The sequence below is a fragment of the Amblyomma maculatum genome, chromosome 1 (genome assembly GCF_055883805.1).
Source record: "Amblyomma maculatum isolate TAMU_Amacu chromosome 1, ASM5588380v1, whole genome shotgun sequence".
Classification (NCBI taxonomy): Eukaryota; Metazoa; Arthropoda; class Arachnida; order Ixodida; family Ixodidae; genus Amblyomma; species Amblyomma maculatum.
The window spans coordinates 169537481-169555426 of NC_139344.1; the positions used below are offsets into that span (position 1 = coordinate 169537481).

At 48.3% G+C, this 17946-nt stretch overlaps 1 pseudogene; it reads left to right on the forward strand.

Moving 5' to 3' along the window:
* Positions 1-1043: 1043 nt before the first annotated feature.
* LOC146204846 (uncharacterized) lies at positions 1044-17481 on the forward strand (annotated as a pseudogene).
* The last annotated feature ends 465 nt before the right edge of the window (positions 17482-17946 follow it).

A 17946-nucleotide genomic window follows, 5' to 3' on the forward strand; every position in this document is an offset into this window, starting at 1 on the left:
TTAACCTGAAAGAAAGCAAAACACAGTAGATCGTAGTTGTATGAGTGCAATCGACTATTCCTTATTATTATTATTATTATTATTATTATTATTATTATTATTATTATTATTATTATTATTATTATTATTATTATTATTATTACGTTTGCTCTCTGTCGCTAGACAACAAACTAACCCGTGACATAAAAATATGAATTTAATGTGCCCTTCTCGTATAATAATTGAAGGACAGACAGGTGACTGGCAACTGCCTATGGAAAGGCAGCATCTATCCACGCATAGAAAGCATTTACGTGTTTGTTTCTCTGAGGGCCTCCCCTCCGTTTTACAGCTTGCAGCCAAAGTGGCGGGCGCTCTTTTTGTTCGTTAGCAGCTGCCTGTGTGCTCGTTCGGCTTCGCAGCCGGTGTCCGATCTCAACTGAGGGAACCCCTCGGCATTTCTTGGAAAGTAAGCCACTCGCTGCAAATCGCGACCCATCGCCCCGAGCGGGGCTCCAGGTTCCTGGAAAAGCGTCTGCGTCTGGCGAACCTCGCGCTGCCGCGGCTGTGAAAGCGGGCCTCCCGGGACTCCGCGTGTCTGCGAGGGAGCCCCGGCCGCTGCTCCATCGTCTCCACCTCCGAGCTGATCTGGCTGCGGCCACTGTCTCGAATATCGACTTTTCGGAGGATGCACTACGCAGTCCCAGAAACAAATATTACCGCTGCGGAGCTGGCCGACGGCCCCTGGACGGCATTGACGATGCAGATTCAGTACCGCCACCCCTCGACATCGACATCGACATCGACTGACCAGTCGGCCAACACTCCGCCTGTTCGCCCGGCAGCGCGACCTTGTGCCCGAGCTCCCCCACAGCAGAAACACCGACCCATCCCACGCCTACCTGAAGACGACTGTAAGGTGGTTCTGCGACCACAAGTCACTCGACCTTCTTGCTGTAGGCCTGGCCGGCCTGGCCATGACAATTTATGAAACTGCCAAGATTGACGGTAGATTAGCAATAACAGATAACTAGGTGAGAATTCACCCCACGAATAACACCATCATGGTCAGCACTCCAGATCAGCATCGTGCCGCTCAGTATGCCCAAATCAAGAGTATCACCGCCGCATCGACCACTACTCCAGTTGCAACTTACACCCCAGTACCGGACAACTCTGTACGCGGGGTGCTTTACCGTGCGTACAGCCACGAAACAGACGCCGAGACCTTTGCCGAGATACGTGCTCGACATCCCGACATCCCCGTGGTGGCGGCGCGCCGCATGGGCGGCAAGTGCCATTTCGTCGTTATGTTTGGGCAACAAAGGCCTACCCCGCTTCTTGCGGTACCTGGGCTTCACTTGCGAAGTCTTCCCTTATAGAAGCAGACCGGAGGCCTGTTTCAACTGCCGCAGGCTCAGACACCGCGTGGATGTGTGCCCGCAGCTACGAGAGCCTACGTTTCGGCGCTGTGGCGTAGCACACGAGCCACCCACGGAGGGGCAAGTGCCTTCGTGTCAGGTCTCATGCATCATTTGCAAGGGCGCTCATCCCTCGGGAAGCAAGAACTGTAAATATCGCTCCACACGATCGAAGTCAGTTGCATCGGTGCATGATGCTTCAAAGTCCATCAACCCCGACGCTTCAGAACATCAATCATAACCGCAAACCCGTACTCCGCCAAATGTCAAGCCACTGAGAGAAGAGTCGTTCCCCCATCTTGGCTAGGGTGGCTAGAATAGCGGTAAGCCAGCCGCACAGGCAGCCGCTCCAATACCAAATGAGCTAGATTGAAATAACCGGTGCGAGAAGACGCCTCCGTTCCTACCTCACAGGTGAGAGAGCTGGCAGAAATGGTAGAGGAAGTTAAGCTTCAATTAGGAAATGCAAATTCCAAAATCTACAGTCTGGAGTCGGTGCAGTAATGCGCCAAAACGCAACCCCATACTCCCACCCCTGACCCTCCACGTACGGAAACTGACTCCATGCCACGCGCCAAACGCAAACCACCCCCTTCCCCCCCTCCCTCCCAAGCTAATCTTGACGCCAAACAGAAGGCTACGGAAACGCAGTTGACCGCTCTTGAAAACTCCCTCACTCAACTTACACCCACCATTGACCGTCTCGTTGCGAGCTGCGCAGCAATGGCAGCAAACGTTCAAAATCTCACCGTGCGCCTTGATGCTCTTGTCCCTTCGATTACCCCAGCTACTCTTTCCAACTCAACACAGGTCGCGACGCCTGCGCCCGATACGGCAGACGAGTGGGCACGAGCAGGCGGAATTCTTAAAGCACCTATAGCGCTTCCGCAGCTCACAGAGCCACACGGAAAACGCGCTGGCTAGCTCTCTCATCACCGTGAGACAATGGAACTGCAGGGGCTTCAGGGCAAAGCGGTGGGCCTTGGAGCTTACCCTGCAGGCTCTGTCACACAGCCCTCACATAATCGCCCTACAGGAAACATACACCACAACAAAATTGGTTGGCTACGCTTCATACGACCAAAACACCGCCTTTCACCAACGACCAAATACGGCCATTTTAATTCACCGAAATCTCAAGGCTAATTGGTTTGGTTTGGTAAAACTTTATTTCCCACAGTAGGGGTCCTGAAGGACGCTCGGCTAGGCGCCAGGTGTAGAGGGCTAATCAGCTTGACCTCGAATACCCCGATGTTCCTCATACTTTCGTACAGGTCCTACCCAACAATCGCTCTCCCACCCCCTTTCACATTCTCAAACATCTACAGCTCCTCCAGCGATAAAAGTACACGAGTTGCGACCCTCATCCGGAAGGCCTGCTTAGTCGCCCAAGCTGGCATGCTTCCGGTCCTTGGCGATTTAAACGCGCCACACGCTGAATAGGGTTACTCGGCCCGCCGGGGTGGCGCAGTGGTTACGGCGCTCGACAACTGTTCCCAAGGATGCGGGATCGAATCCCGGCCTCGGCGGCCGCTTTTCGATGGAGGCGAAAAGCTAGGCGCCCGTGTGCTGTGCGATGCCAGTGCACGCTAAAGAACTCCAGGTGGTCAAAATTTCCGGAGTCCTCCACTACGGCGTCTCTCATAGCCTGAGTTGCTTTGGGACGTTAAACCCCACAAACCAAACCAAACCGAATAGGGTTACCCCAGTAAGGCGTGTGGTCGTAAAGGCGCCAGGGTTCGGGAGACGGTCCAAACAATCGGTCTCGCACTTCTTATAGATTCCGATCAGCCAATCCGTATCGGTAACAGTGTTGAACGAGACAGCTGTCCCGATCCCACTTTTACCCGAAACATTCCAGGCGCCCGCTGGAAAAACCTACATGTGAATCTGGGCAGCGAACATTACATTCAAGTACTACCTTCACGGACACGCTTGGTAAAACTCCCTGACGCACAGTCAAACACACTAACTGGGACGCATTTCGGTACGTTCGAAAAGGCAGTGCACCCTCATTTATTGAGGACATTGACTCATGGACCAGATCGCTCCTTCACGACATAGAAAACGCCACCTCTGCACTTACTCGAGATGAGCTGGGCCCCACACCAGACGCTAAACTTTGCCACATGTGGGAAGCACAGCGCGGTCTCCACGCTCGATGGCTTCGCAAGAAACACAATCGTGCTCTATGCCTTAGATTAGTTCGCCTAGAGCGAGAAATTGAAAACTACTCTGACCAATTGAGCATAGAGCAATGGTATCAAACCTGCGATCGCCTCAGTAAGCAAGTAGGTAACAAGAACTCCTGGTTTCTGCTTGAGCACCTATTGGACCCAACCCAGACAAAGTCGACGTCTCGCAAAAAATCTCGCTCGAGTCATACACGAATTTTCGGGGACAGATGACGAATTCCTCGATACCTTACAGGATAAATACGTAAACACCCCTGCTGAAATCCCCACCCGACAGAATACACTGGAACACTTAACCTTAACATGGATGTAACTATTACAACCGCGGAGGTTCGAGCTGCACTCAATCATGTTAAGACCACTGCAGCCGCAGGGGATGATAGGATTGCCAATAAAATGCTTCGGAACCTTGACGACCCCTCGGTTGAGGCACTTACGGATCTCTTCAACCGCATCTGGGTGGAAGGCCGCCTGCCTGATGCCTGGAAACACGCCAAAATTATTTTCATCCTGAAACCTAGGAAGAGGCTTGATCTAAGCAATCTCTAACTCATATCTCTCACGTCATGCCTGGGAAAGTTATGGAACATGTTGTGCTAAACAGACTCCGCACACATGATGACCAAGCAGAACTCCCCCTCCCCCCTGCTATGTTAGGCTTTCGAGCGGGCTTTTCCACTCAAGATGTCATGTGGCACCTCCAACACTACATCCTAGACCCCAGCCACATTCGAGCGACCCGCACCATCTTGTGTCTCGATGTCAGCAAAGCTTTCAACAACGTATCTCAAGCCGCTATACTGGTCAACCTCTCGCAAATGAACGTGGGCACGCGTACGTACAACTACAAGCGGATTTCCTCCACCACCATATTGCCGATCTCCACATTGGGGGCCTTTGCAGCAAGCGCATTACCTTCGGCCCAGAGGCACGCCGCAAGGGGCAGTACTCTCTCCCTTTCTTTTCAACATCACCATGCGCGGTACCTTGCTAAGCGACATACCGCATGTAAAACACTCCATATATGCCGACGATATTACCTTATGTACAAACACTGGCTCGGATGGTGAAATTCAAGCTTCACTCCAAGAAGCAGTCAACACAGTTCACACTTTTGTCCAAACAAATGGGCTCTGTTCACCAACCAAGTCAGAGCTCCTAGTGATACGGAGTAAAAGTTCCCGACCCCTTCACTCGGTAACGCAGGAACCCATTACCTTACAAATTGACACGCACCTAATCCTTTCCGTCCGCACTATCCGTGTCCTCGGTATGCTCATTAAAAATAACACGCAAAACTCGGAAGCCGTACAGTGACTTCGCACTACCGCCCTACATATTGCTGGCCTGCTTCGCGGCATAGCCACTCGCCACAGAGGAATGCAGGAGGCTGATCTCTGCCGTCTAACCCAAGATTTCTTAATACGTAGAATAGTCTACTCATATCCGTACTATCACCTTTGGAAAAAGGACGAGGAGGCCGTAAACAGCATCAAAGCTCTGAATATAAGACTGTTCTAGGTCTTCCCCAGTATGCTACTACAACGCCTCCTTCAACTAGGAATCTATAATACTTTCCCTGAACTCATCGATTCCCACAAAACAGCACAAATACACGGCCTCTCTCGTACCGAGGACGGCCGCCTCATCCTTGGGCGTATAAATATCAACCCTATCGGTGAGCCGCATCCTGTCTCTCGTCTCCCTGCTGAAATTCACAGATGTTTGATCATCAAGCCAATTCCCCAAAACATGCTCCCTGGCCGCCATGAAAGACGCCGCCAACTTAGAGCACAAGCACTGGACGATTTGTACTCCATTGCCGAACGTGTAGTTTACGTAGATGCGGCACGACAGGACGCCACTACCTATGTGGCCGCTTCCGCCACACCACTTTCCACCCTCATCGCTGCTGCTACCGTCAGTTCAGGCGTTCAGTCGTGTCCGACTCTTCGTGACCCTATGGACCATGTCACGCCACGCTTTCCGGTCTCTCACTATCTTCTTAACATCACATAGCTTCATCTGCAATGCCTCGAGAATGCCATCTAACCATCGCGTTCGCTGCCTACCCCCTCTCCGGCGACCCTCAACCTTTCCCAACATCAAATCTTTCTCCAGCGACTCCTCTCTTCTCATCAGATGACCAAAGTAGCTGAGCTTTAGCTTTAGAATTTGACCCTCCAATGAGCAGTCAGGGTTTATGGTCGACAATATCGACTGATTTGATCTTCTGGCAGTCCAAGGAACTCTTAAGAGTCTTCGCCAGCACCACAATTCAAACGCGTCAATTCTTCGGCGGTCAGCCTTTTTCACAGTCCAACTCTCGCATCCATACATCACAACTGGAAAGACCATAGCACGGGTTATACGGATCTTGGTTGGCAGACTAATGTCTCTGCTCTTTACTAGGCGGTCAAGGCTAACCATTGCTCTCTTTCCCAGAAGCAGGCGTCTCCTAATTTCATGGCTGCAGTCTCCTTCCGAGGTAATCTTGGCGCCCAAGAACAGAAAATCTGTCACAGCTTCCACTTCTTGTCCATTGATGCTCCAGGACTTGATAGGGCAGGACGCCATGATCTTCGTCTTTTTAATGTTCAGTTTAAGCCCAAACTTCTCACTCTCTTCTTGTACGCGCATCAGAAGTCTCTTGAGATCCAATTCACTTTCTGCCATTAAAGTGGTATCATCCGCATATCTAAGGTTGTTGATGCGTTTTCCAGCGATCTTCACTCCAGCTGAAGACTCGTCCAGACCGGCCTTCCTCATGATGCACTCTGCATATAGGTTAAATAGGCAGGGCGACAGTATGCAGCCTTGCCTCACCCCTTTCTCAATCGGAAACCAATCAGTAAGACCATGCCCAGTTCTGACTGTGGCCTCTTGCCCTTCATAAAGGTTCCTGAGGAGACAGATGAGGTGAATTGGAACTCCCATCTCTTGGAGAGCTTGCCACAATCTGCTGTGATCTACGCAGTCAAACGCTTTCGCATAATCAATAAAGCAGAAGTAAATGGGTTTCTGGAACTCTCTTGCTTTTTCCATGATCCAGCGAAGGTTGGCAATTTGGTCTCTAGTTCCTCTGCCCTTGCGAAACCCAGCTTGCACGTCCGGAAGCTCCCGATCCACATACTGCTGCAGCCTACCTTGCAGGATTTTTAACATCACCTTGCTAGCATGCGAAATAAGCGCGATCGTGCGGCAGTTGGAACAATCTTTGGCACTGCCTTTCTTTGGAATGGGGATGTAAACTGACCTCCTCCAATCCTGTGGCCACTGCAGGGTTGTCCAAATCTTTTGACATAATGTATGCAGTGTGTTAACAGCGTCGTGGTTGAGGTTTTGAAGCAACTCAGCTGGAATACCATCAATTCCGCTAGCTTTGTTCTTAGCAAGGCTGGCTAAGGCCCATTCAACTTCACTCTTCAGGATGCCCGGCTCGAGATCAGTAATCACAACCGTCCTATGTTGGGTTTGCACATCCGGGTCCTTCTTGTACAGTTCTTCTGTGTATTCCTGCCACCTCTTCTTTATCTCTGAGGCTTCAGTGAGGTCCTTGCCTCGTTTGTCCTTTATCACGCCCAGCTTAGCACAGAAGCTTCCTTTGATATCTTTGATTGTCTTATACAGAGCTCTTGTGTTCCTTAATTGGCTGTTGTCCTCAACTGCTTGACACTGTACGTTCAAGAAGGCATTCTTATCTCTCCTTGCTATTTTCTGAAAATCCGCATTGAGAACCTTGTATCTTTCTCTTTCCCCCATACCTTTTGCCATTCTCCTTTCCTCAGCTATTTGCAAAGCCTCTTCAGATAACCAGTTTGCTTTTTTGCATTTCTTTTGCTTTGGAACTACCTTAGTAGCAACTTCTTGTATTATATCACGAACATCAGTCCACATCTCTTCGGGCTCTTTGTCTTCTAGATCTAAATCTTGAAATCGATTGCTCACTTCCACAGCATATTCTAATGGAATCTGATCCAGATCATACCTGAAAGGCCTTCTAGTTTTCTGCGTTTTCCTCAATCGAAGCTTAATTTTGGCAACAAGAAGCTGATGATCGGTGCCACAATCGGCCCCAGGCCTTGTTTTTACTGCTTGTATAGCGCTTCTCCATCTCTGCCGGCAAATAATATAATCGATCTGATTCCTGTACAGACCGTCCGGTGAAATCCATGTGTACAGGCGCCTCTTGTGCTGTTGAAAATGAGTATTCGCTATGGTCAGGTTGTTTTCTTGACAGAACTCTACTAGCCTCTGCCCAGCTTCATTTGGCTCACCAAGACCGAACTTGCCTGTAATTCCGGATATTTCTTCACTCCCGACCTTAGCATTCCAGTCTCCTATGAGAAAAACGACGTCTGATGATGGGGTGCGGTCTAAAAGGCATTGTAGGTCCGCATAAAATCTCTCAACGTCAGCTTCTTCAGCAGCAGTGGTCGGTGCATAGACTTGGATAACTGTTATGTTGAAAGGGTGACCTTGGATCCGAAGTGAAATCATTCGGTCGTTTTTGGGGTTGTACCCTAGCACTGCTTTGCCCATTCTTCTGTGAGAGCGACCCCATTCCTTCTCTTGGATTCGTGCCCACAATAAAGGACATAATGGTCGCCGGAGTTAAATTCTCCCATTCCGGTCCACTTGAGCTCGCTGATACCCAAGATATCAATGTTCAATCTGTCCATTTCTCGCTTGACGATATCCAGTTTACCTTGCGTCATAGATCTTACATTCCATGTTGCTATGTGATATATCTCCTTGCAACATCGGACTTTCCGGTCGCTTCCCGACACATCCACAACTGAGCGTCCTTTTGGCTTTAGCCCAGCCGCTTCATTCGTCCTGGAGCTACTAGGAATCGCCCTTTGTTCATCCCCAGTAACATGTGGGACGCCTTCCAACCTGGGGGGCTCATTTTCCGGCGCCATATCGATAATGGTATTGTGACTGGCCATAGGGTTTTCTTGGCAGGAAATACTGGAGTGGGTTGCCATTACCTTCTCCAGTGAATCACATTTTGTCAGAACTCTCTGCCGTGACCTGTCTATCTTGGGTGGCCCTACACAGCAGAGCTCACGACTTCATCGAGTTTCGCAAGCCCCTCCGCCACGACAAGGCAGTGATCCATGAAGGGGCTGCTACCGTACACACTGCCATACATACCATACGCCGGCAGAGGGCGCAGGGCGGCTCTCAAGCTGCAACAATGGAGCTTTTTGCCTTGTGTCCTCTCTCCTTTGTTACTCGTGTAACCTTTTGAAAGTTAATAAAGATATCATTCATTCATTCATTCATTCATTCATTCATTCATTCATTCATTCATTCATTCATTCATTCATTCATTCATTCATTCATTCATTCATCCTCTACTGCAGCAGAAAAGAGCCATAGCGCTGGCCATCGCCGACCCCCGTACGCGAACCATTCTCAGTGATTCTAAAACAGCGATCATAAATTACTCAGCCGGTTTCGTGTGCCGTCCGGCTGCCCGTGTATAGCGCGGCTTCTCGTCTACCCATCCAATAAACCTTGTCTGGGTTCCTGACCACGCGGGCAACGCTGAAAACGAAGGGGCCGACCGTCTAGCCAGAGGACTAAGAAGCCGGGTGGTCACCTCCTGCTCTCCGACCACGAGAGCTGAGGCCCCTCAAACCTTTTTCACAGGGAGATGCGACGTGTTTTTCCGCCCCCTCACCCAGACCGCACTCGAACGCAGGCTACGACGCTGCGCCGACTCCAGACCCAGTCGATCCTCAGTCATTCGAGGTGGTAATTTATCACCAATGGGGAATATCAGCCCACATGCCCAAATTGCCCTCAGGCTGAAATTGCCACACAATCACATATCCTATGGGGATGCGCCGGACATCCGCCTCCCCAAACTTTGCTGCTAGAACTCCTACGCCGACCAGATACATCTGGCACACGCCACGTGGGCTCAGGAAATCGCTCCCGTCTGGGGGACACACCAAGCTCACCTGTCCTAGGCGACCATATCCTAGGCAATAAAGTTGTTTCATTCATTCTAGCGTGTGAATGCGCGAGGTCTGTGTCTCCTCTTTTCTTTATTTTAGAGCGCAGCTCTTAGGCGCCCGTTCCTGGGTTTCGCGTCGGCGTCGGCGGCTTCGGAACCAGCTCCACTCGAGCCGGCGCTACGGCAACCGGAGCCTCGCAGGAAGAGAGGGGGGGGGGTACACTCGGCGGCGAACAATGGGGGCAGGAGCGCGCGCAGAAACCGGAGAACACGAGGAAAGGAAGGCAGGGGGGAGGGGAAGGGGTTGCCGGAGGCAGCGCTCAGCGACTGACTGATGCCGCTGCCGCCCTATAGTGAGTCAAGACAACGTGACTGCGTAGAACACCGTCGCCGCCATGCGGAAAGAGGAGGAGGGAGTCCCCCCCCCCCCCCCCCCCTTGTTCTTGTGTGGCGGCGAGGCCGCGAGGGTGCTCTTCGGTTGCCGAAACGCCGGCTCGCTTTAGGGACCGGACAGCTGAACGGGTGGCGCCGCCTCTAGGCGCATCGCTCAATCGCTGGAATGCGCCGGCATTGGAGCGCGCTGTTTGTCGTTGGTTTGTGTGGAAATTGGAAGCCCTAAGGTTTAGATGGCGTTGTGCGTGAATATATTCTCAAGAGAGCAGAAAGTTGGGCTAGTTGTGTGAATATGTCCAGTGAAACGAAGTCTGGCCAAACAAGGCTGGCGAAACGTGGTGCGTTGTTGGCTGCACTGGCAGCTACCCAAACTCGTCGGACGCTTTTAAGTCGATTCATTTCAACGGGTTTCCACTCAAGCATGAGTGGCGGGTGACCTAAGCATGGTTCTCTGAAAGGCAGATGCATGAACCTACGTATTTGGCTACTGTGTGGTCATGGAAAGTGCCGAAATTTTAAAATTCCGCTTGCTACCGAATGCATGTGCCTTCTGTTCCCCAGGAGTGACGGCACGAAAGTCTCGAAGCCGAAGCCGCACTCCTTCTTCTATCGTCACTTTATTGACAATTGGAAATCGAAGGAACTCGACAGCATAAGTTACAACGCTAGCATTTCCCCGCCAGTGTACAAGAAAACCCCAGCACGGAAAAAGAAAAGGCAGCTCCACCATCGTCGTTCAGGCTGCGTTCCGATCTTCAGTGATGGGCAAAGACAATGTTTGTGCAGCTACTTTCGCTGACATAGTCATAGATAATTTACTTTTTTCTCTTAACAGAAAAAAAAACAGATAGGAGACATGAACAGTTCCTATTACCATGATCTGGTCATTTTTCTTCTCTTCGTTTGTCAACCAATGAAAATGAGCTGAGAGCTCTGCGTTGATGCTCTTAGAATTTGTTAACATTTGTTTGTGGCATGTCCATTTCGCCTAATAAAATCCCTCATTTCACAGCTCAGTCAATACCGCATGGTCACAAAATCTGCTATCGGCTTCATATAAAAGTCGAACAAGAAAAAAAAATACAATTTGTGGAAACGAGCATAAACGTACCATTTTGTTTTTAACTTCGAAGGCCGTGTAGCATTTTTTTTTTGTTTTTCGTATTCACGTCGCACCTACACGGGTTTACGTATTTTCTCAGCAGCGCCCATTTCCTGGCCCGCCTAAATACATGTGTTTCTCATTGGCGTTTTAGTGAACGCGAGATTTCCTGATTGTGGCGTAGTAAGACAAGCCCGTTTTATCTCTCAGAAATTGCTTCTATGACCAATGTAAACAGCTTTAGCGGCAGTCCGGCAAGCTGCAGTGACAAAGTTGTAAAAGGAATGGCTTTCAATTCTCCGGATTCCTTTACGTGCAAATAGAAAACTACCTACATGATCGTGTCCCCTCACACTCATCAAGTATCGAGGTCAGGTATCGGCCCCACAAGTTCGTGGTACGCTTAGAAAGTAGAACACATTAGCGAACGAGCCATCAGAGGGATTCATTTAACAATAGAACGCTCTCTTAGTTGTCGGTGGCTTACCTTACAACACATCACGCTGTGTGTGTGTGTGTGTGTGTGTGTGTGTGTGTGTGTGTGTGTGTGTGTGTGTGTGTGTGTGTGTGTGTGTGTGTGTGTGTGTGTGTGTGTGTGTGTGTGTGTGTGTGTGTGTGTGTGTGTGTGTGTGTGTGTGTGTGTGTGTGTGTGTGTGTGTGTGTGTTTTCGATTGTGTTTAACAGTTTGACGGTATTGGACTATTTCCTTCAAATGTTCAAGGTAGCTGTGGTCAATCGCATTGAATTTCCGGCGCTGAGAGAACGCCTAAATAACCAAAAGACAAATACTACCAAGATCTTTATCATAGCAGGCGTCCGAAAAAATAGGGCCGCTGATAGCAGGAAATTTTTTCTTTTCACAATCATCGGAGCATGTCGAGAGAAAGGTATTTATAGTATAATATTTTCTAAGGCAATTAATGTAGCAGCTCTGACGTGTTCATTAAGAGCATTGCCGTATATGTAAAAATGATGCTGAGGTGGTATTACTCATTTGGCTTATATTATGATTAAGTTTGATAGTCTCAAGGCCGGGTTCAGTGAGCTATTCTAGCGTAATTGTGCAGGAAGTCCTGGAAGTATATGTGTGTTTGCTTTTCCAACCATAAATAGGATCCTACTTTTGCCTTGCTTGTTTATTTTTCTCCTTTTCCAGCTTTCGTTGCAAGGTTGAAACTGGAATGTCATTTCCTATTATTCTACTCTGAATAGTTTGAGCCTGGCTATTACCATAAAAGACAGGTGCAGCATCTTTTTCATTTTACATCAACATTGACCATTACAACTATTGCCACTACTACGGCACCACGGCTACACGGCTCGGCGGTATTTCATCTTCAGGCGGGTTTCGACTAGACCTGATATAAGATGAACGCGCAGTGCAGGCACAATTCCCGTCTTCGAAGTCGTCTTTACAAGCTCCTAACGAAGGTGTTCCTAAGCGCATGGTGAAATCACGCGCGCGGCATTTTCGAGTATATAACAGAAATACCATGCGCCGGGCATTTTCAAAAAAAAAAAAAAAGACGCACGTTCCGTTGAGGACGGCACTTTCCTTTTTCAAGATTTTCCGGTCGAAAAATACTTGCGATTACTCAAAGCAGCTCAAGGCTCTTAAAGCCACACCGCAAAACGACGGGTAGGGACATGCTCAAAAATGCCTCGCAGAACGGAACGACTGCGCCACTCAGCTGCCATGGCACTCCGCTGCTTCGGCACTCCGCCGCGGGCGGCGCTGTCCGCCGAGGCGACGGTGGCGCCATAAAACGGGCACCCGGTCCCTAAGGTTTCCTTCCTCCTGCTCTCAGCGGATTACGGTGCATCCCGTTCTCACTCGCTTCACTCGCTAGCGGCGTCAGCGGCATCAGTCAGTCGCTGCTATCTGTTTGTCGCGCAACGTTCCCATGGGTCCACGCGCTGCTTCCCTCAACCTTAAGATAACTCAATTGCACTTTGATTCTCCGACCACAAAGCTTCTTTCATGACAGCCAAGAAATGTTGGTGGAGTGTTTCTTGGTGGAATACGTGTGAAAAATAACAAAAACGTTGTCTGTAATTGTACATACGTGTCTTGCTCGAAATCGTCTCAATCTGTCGAAAAGGTGAAACAGGTGATGAGCTGCGCTCAAATTTCGCATTAGGAAGCAACGTAAACGTAATCGTGGGCACTTTTTTTTTCTTCAGTCCTCTTGCACACCCCTATTTTTCCTAATTTCTTATTTTCATTTTGTGTCGTCATTTACCAGTGCCCCTTCTAGCGTTCGTGCGCCCGTTTACTCATAACCACCGTGATGTGGCTTCTTTTCTTTTGGTATGGCCAATGGTCACCCTAGAAAAAAAAAAAAAGACAGAAGAAGCAACTTTCGGATTCTTCCTCTCGCAACATTTTTTTGTTTTGTTTTTGCATGTCTGGCTTTTAGTTGTGCGTTCCGCATGGACCAGCATATTCCTGTTCGTTTAAAGAAATATAAAGACAAGCCCTTTTCGCTTCTCGCAACGCCGCGGCGGCTGAGCGGACTTTTGTCGCTTGTCGACCATGCAGGGATCTCATCGTCTTGCAGGGGAAACATGCCAGTCAGTGTTCGAACTCTGCTCTTCCTTCGTGTAGACGGCGCCACCCTGCTCACCACACACAGGCCTTCCTCTCGGCTAATGAGCAAGGAAGAGTTATGCACCGTAACATGGGATAAGTGTTCACACTCCATTCTTCCAGGGGGTGTGGCTCTCTCGTCGCGACTAGAAGCTGGTGCCTCAGCCCCACGTTCTCATCGACACCACATTCCTGGAGCGTCCACTTGGAAGTTGCCCTCAAACGGCGGGGGTGAGCCGCTCAATATCGGCAAAAAAAGCAGCATCCAAACAACACCCTACGTTCTTCGCCATTTGCCGAGGCCGTCCTTCGCTCCCGCGTTCGGACTCTGAGAGGAGAAGGGAGCGCATCTTTTTGAAGCGAAGACACTCAGCCATGGCCGTGGTCAACGACCAATTGCTGTAATTTATGAGGTTTCCGCCCTTTCCAGCTGAGGTCTGCTCTTCTTAAAGGTCTATCACATAGTTGCGTTCGGCGTCCAGTGCATGGCTTGGTTGCAGTTATGGCTGGTGTGATTATGGCAGATATAGCAAAAAAAAAAATCTAAATATGCCGACGATGATGTGTGCGCGTGCAATTGTCGAATTGACAAAGACATCTAAGATCATTTCCGTTACATTAGCCACGCAAAAGAAACGAAAAGCATTGTAAACTTGGAATGCATTCACTGCGACAAGAGGCTGTGTGGACAACGGAACTAGCAGTTGAGCTTCTCTCAGCATCTCAAGGTAACATGTGGGAATTATCTCTAATCCAACGTAAGATTTTCTTAATTTACATGAATGATAAAGTGATTGTTTTGGGGCTGCAAATTCATCATTAATTATTATAAACAGAATGGAGGGCAATCTTTCCAACAATTTCTCACGGCGTTTGCTCCATACAGCACAATCCACTCGTCAGGATTATGGAAAGTAGCGTAAAGTCAACAGGGCAAGCTTACCTTTTCTTAACTATATGTATCTCTGCATATGGTAACATTTTGTTCCGTCAACGTCTTGTGATAAGTCACGAGCGAGATAACATTATAGTATTACAGCTTCCCTCTGTCACTACAGGTACACGGTAGATCTCTTGTTTTGTAATAGAGATGTACCAATGAAGAAACATTACAATGCTTGTGATTTTGTCGTCCGATTCGACTTCAAGTCGCAGGGAAAGGTTTTCACCAAGAAATTATTACTTGCTTGTCGTGGAGTGACTGTGGACTGGTCACAAATACGTGGGAAGTTTCACTGCAGACTAAAGTAACTTCGGTGATTCGCAGTTGGCATCCAGAAGCTCCAAGGAGACACAAGCATTACAGCGGGAATCAGGTTATACTAAAGGTAACCATAACAACATATAAATTATAACAACAAAAGTTGAAGAGTTAAAACTGAACAATTATTCTGCCGTTATAGTCAGTCAGATCAGTTCAGTCGTTCAGTCGTGTCCGACTCTTCGTGACCCTATGGACCATATCACGCCACACTTTCCGGTCTCTCAATATCTTCCTAACATCACATAACTTCATCTGCAGCGCCTCGAGGATGCCATCTAACCATCGAGTTCGCTGCCTACCCCTTCTCCGGTGACCCTCAACCTTTCCCAACATCAAATCTTTCTCCATCAAATCTTCCTCTCTTCTCATCAGATGACAAAAGTAGCTGAGCTTTAACTTTAGAATTTGACCCTCCAATGAGCAGTCAGGGTTTATGGTCGACAATATCGACTGATTTGATCTTCTGGCATTCCAAGGAACTCTCAAGAGTCTCCGTCAGCACCACAATTCGAACGCGTCGATTCTTCGGCGGTCAGCCTTTTTCACAGTCCAACTCTCGCATCCATACATCACAACTGGAAAGACCATAGCACGAGTTTACGGATCTTGGTGGGCAGACTAATGTCTCTGCTCTTTACTAGGCGGTCAAGACTAGCCATGGCTCTCTTTCCCAGAAGCAGGCGTCTCCTAATTTCATGGCTGCAGTCTCCTTCCGGAGTAATCTTGGAGCCGAAGAAGAGAAAATCTGTCACAGCTTCCACTTGTCCCTTGATGCTCCAGGACTTTATAGGGCAAAACGCCATGATTGTCAGCCTGCTATAAATCAGTAGCCCCGCCGGCAAAAGTTTATTTTCTTTTTTACTTTTGCCAGTAAGCTTCATCATATTCAACGTTATTTAAAATTTATTTCATCATTCTGGCGTGTCACCGCACAGAATTTGCGCCCATGGCGCTTTATAATTACCGTTCTCAAGAGAAAGAACTTTTATCTCACTTTTTTTTTTCTTTTTTGAGGTCGAGAAGCCGACCTCAAACTCACGCTTTGAGTTTGAGGTGATTTTCTACAGAACTGAAGAGCGCAAACAAAAGACAATCCACAGAGAAGAAGAAGAGAACACAAGGACAGGCGCTCACCTGCTTCTTCTTCTCTGTGGATTGTCTTCTGTTTGCACTCTTCAGTTCCGTAGAAAATCATGAACCAACTAGGCCCAACCGAAGTTTTATTGGAAAGGTCGGTGGTACGTGGCCTCTGAAAAATTGAGGTTAGGCCACCTGGGCAAACCTCCACCTCAATGGGTGAGGTTGAGGTTGAGTGAGGTCAGGACATTTTTATTGAGGTTGAGGTGAGGTTGGGGACGTTTTGAGGTCAAATGCCCAACTCTGCCTGACAACTCTGTACAATACCGCCACAATTCCCTATAGATGCTCCATTCTCCCGGCATCTCTTCGCCCTCCTCCAATAGACTGTTCGTGCTTTTCCATGTATGTCAGTCCTTCGTTTACCCATAGTATGAGGTATTCATATTAAGGCGAAAGCCTTTAATGGCTGTACTGTCGGCATTCATTCGGTTCCATTATAGCTGCCAATAATCCTGACTTATAGCCACGCCGACAACGTTTCCTTGTCTAACGTCATGACAACGCGGTTGCCATGAAGACCACCGCAGCTGTTTACCTTTAAAGCTGTCAGTGAAGAACTTTAGTCAGTAGTAGATAGTGACCGATAATGATAGTAGTAGTGTATGATAGTGGCAGTAATGATGATAATGACACAATCAAGTACTGCTTGATTGTGTCAACGACTGTCTTTCATTGGTATGCATGCTGCTGAAGCTTTCAGGGGATGTAGAGGAAAACCCTGGGCCTGTTTCAGAAACTATCCTAAATGAAATTCTCAAAACTCAAAAAGAAATATTGGCCACAGTTACTATTATTCAAGAAAAACAAACATCGTCTGAGGCAGGTATTGTGAAAGTGCAAACAAGACTCGATTCCATCGAAGCGAAGCTCGTGGTCCTAGAGGAATCCCAAATAAGGCTATCTAATATTGAGACTACTGTGAGTGATTGCCAGCTCGCTGCACTAGCTAAACAACTTGATGGCTTGGAAAATCAGTCCCGGCGGAACAACCTGATTGTAAGAGGTATACTGGAAGAAGAAAATGAAAACGAAGAAACATTGCTGAGAAAAGTAAACGACGAAGTTTTCGAGGTAAAACTCGGAGAGAAGCTAAGTACCATTGAGAGAATACACCGTCTTGGTAAGTTGTCTCCGGGAAAGCATCGTCCAGTTATCCTTAGGATTGGTGATTTTAGGGAAAAAAACTAAGATTATGAATAATTGCTACAAACTTAAAGGAGGGCAAATAAGCATTTCAGAGGACTATTCTAAAAGAGTGCATGATATACGGAAGAACCTCTGGAATTCCACTGTAGACGAAAGGAAAAATGGAGCCAATGTTAAGATGGTATTCGATAAGATGAAGGTGAACAATATCCTTTGCGCCTGGGACGAAACTACGAAACAAAGGTACAAATGTCATACCTCTTCTGGGAGTAGCGATTGACGCAGGAACACAGGATCAAAACCGTTCAAAGTCATAAATGTTAATGCCAGAAGCATATTAAATAAAATTGTCGAATTAGAAAGCATAATCATAGAATAGAACCAGACATAGGACATGTAGTGCGAAGAGAGGATAACCGATGGTCGCTGAGGGTAACAAACTGAGGGTAACAGGGGGCGGCAGAATGTTAGGTGGGCGGATGAGATTAAGAAGTTCGCAGGGGTCAAGTGGATGCAGCTAGCACAGAACCGGGTTAAGTGGAGAAATATGGGAGAGGCCTTCGCCCTGCAGTGGGTATAATCAGGCTGATGATGATGATGATGATGATGATGATGATGATGATGATAGTAGTAGTAGTCACGGAAACATGGCTGCATAGGGATATACTCGACGTCGAAGTTACTCCTCCTAGCTATGAAATAGTGAGAAAAGGACCGAGAAGACAGAGGTGGGGGAGTTGCATTA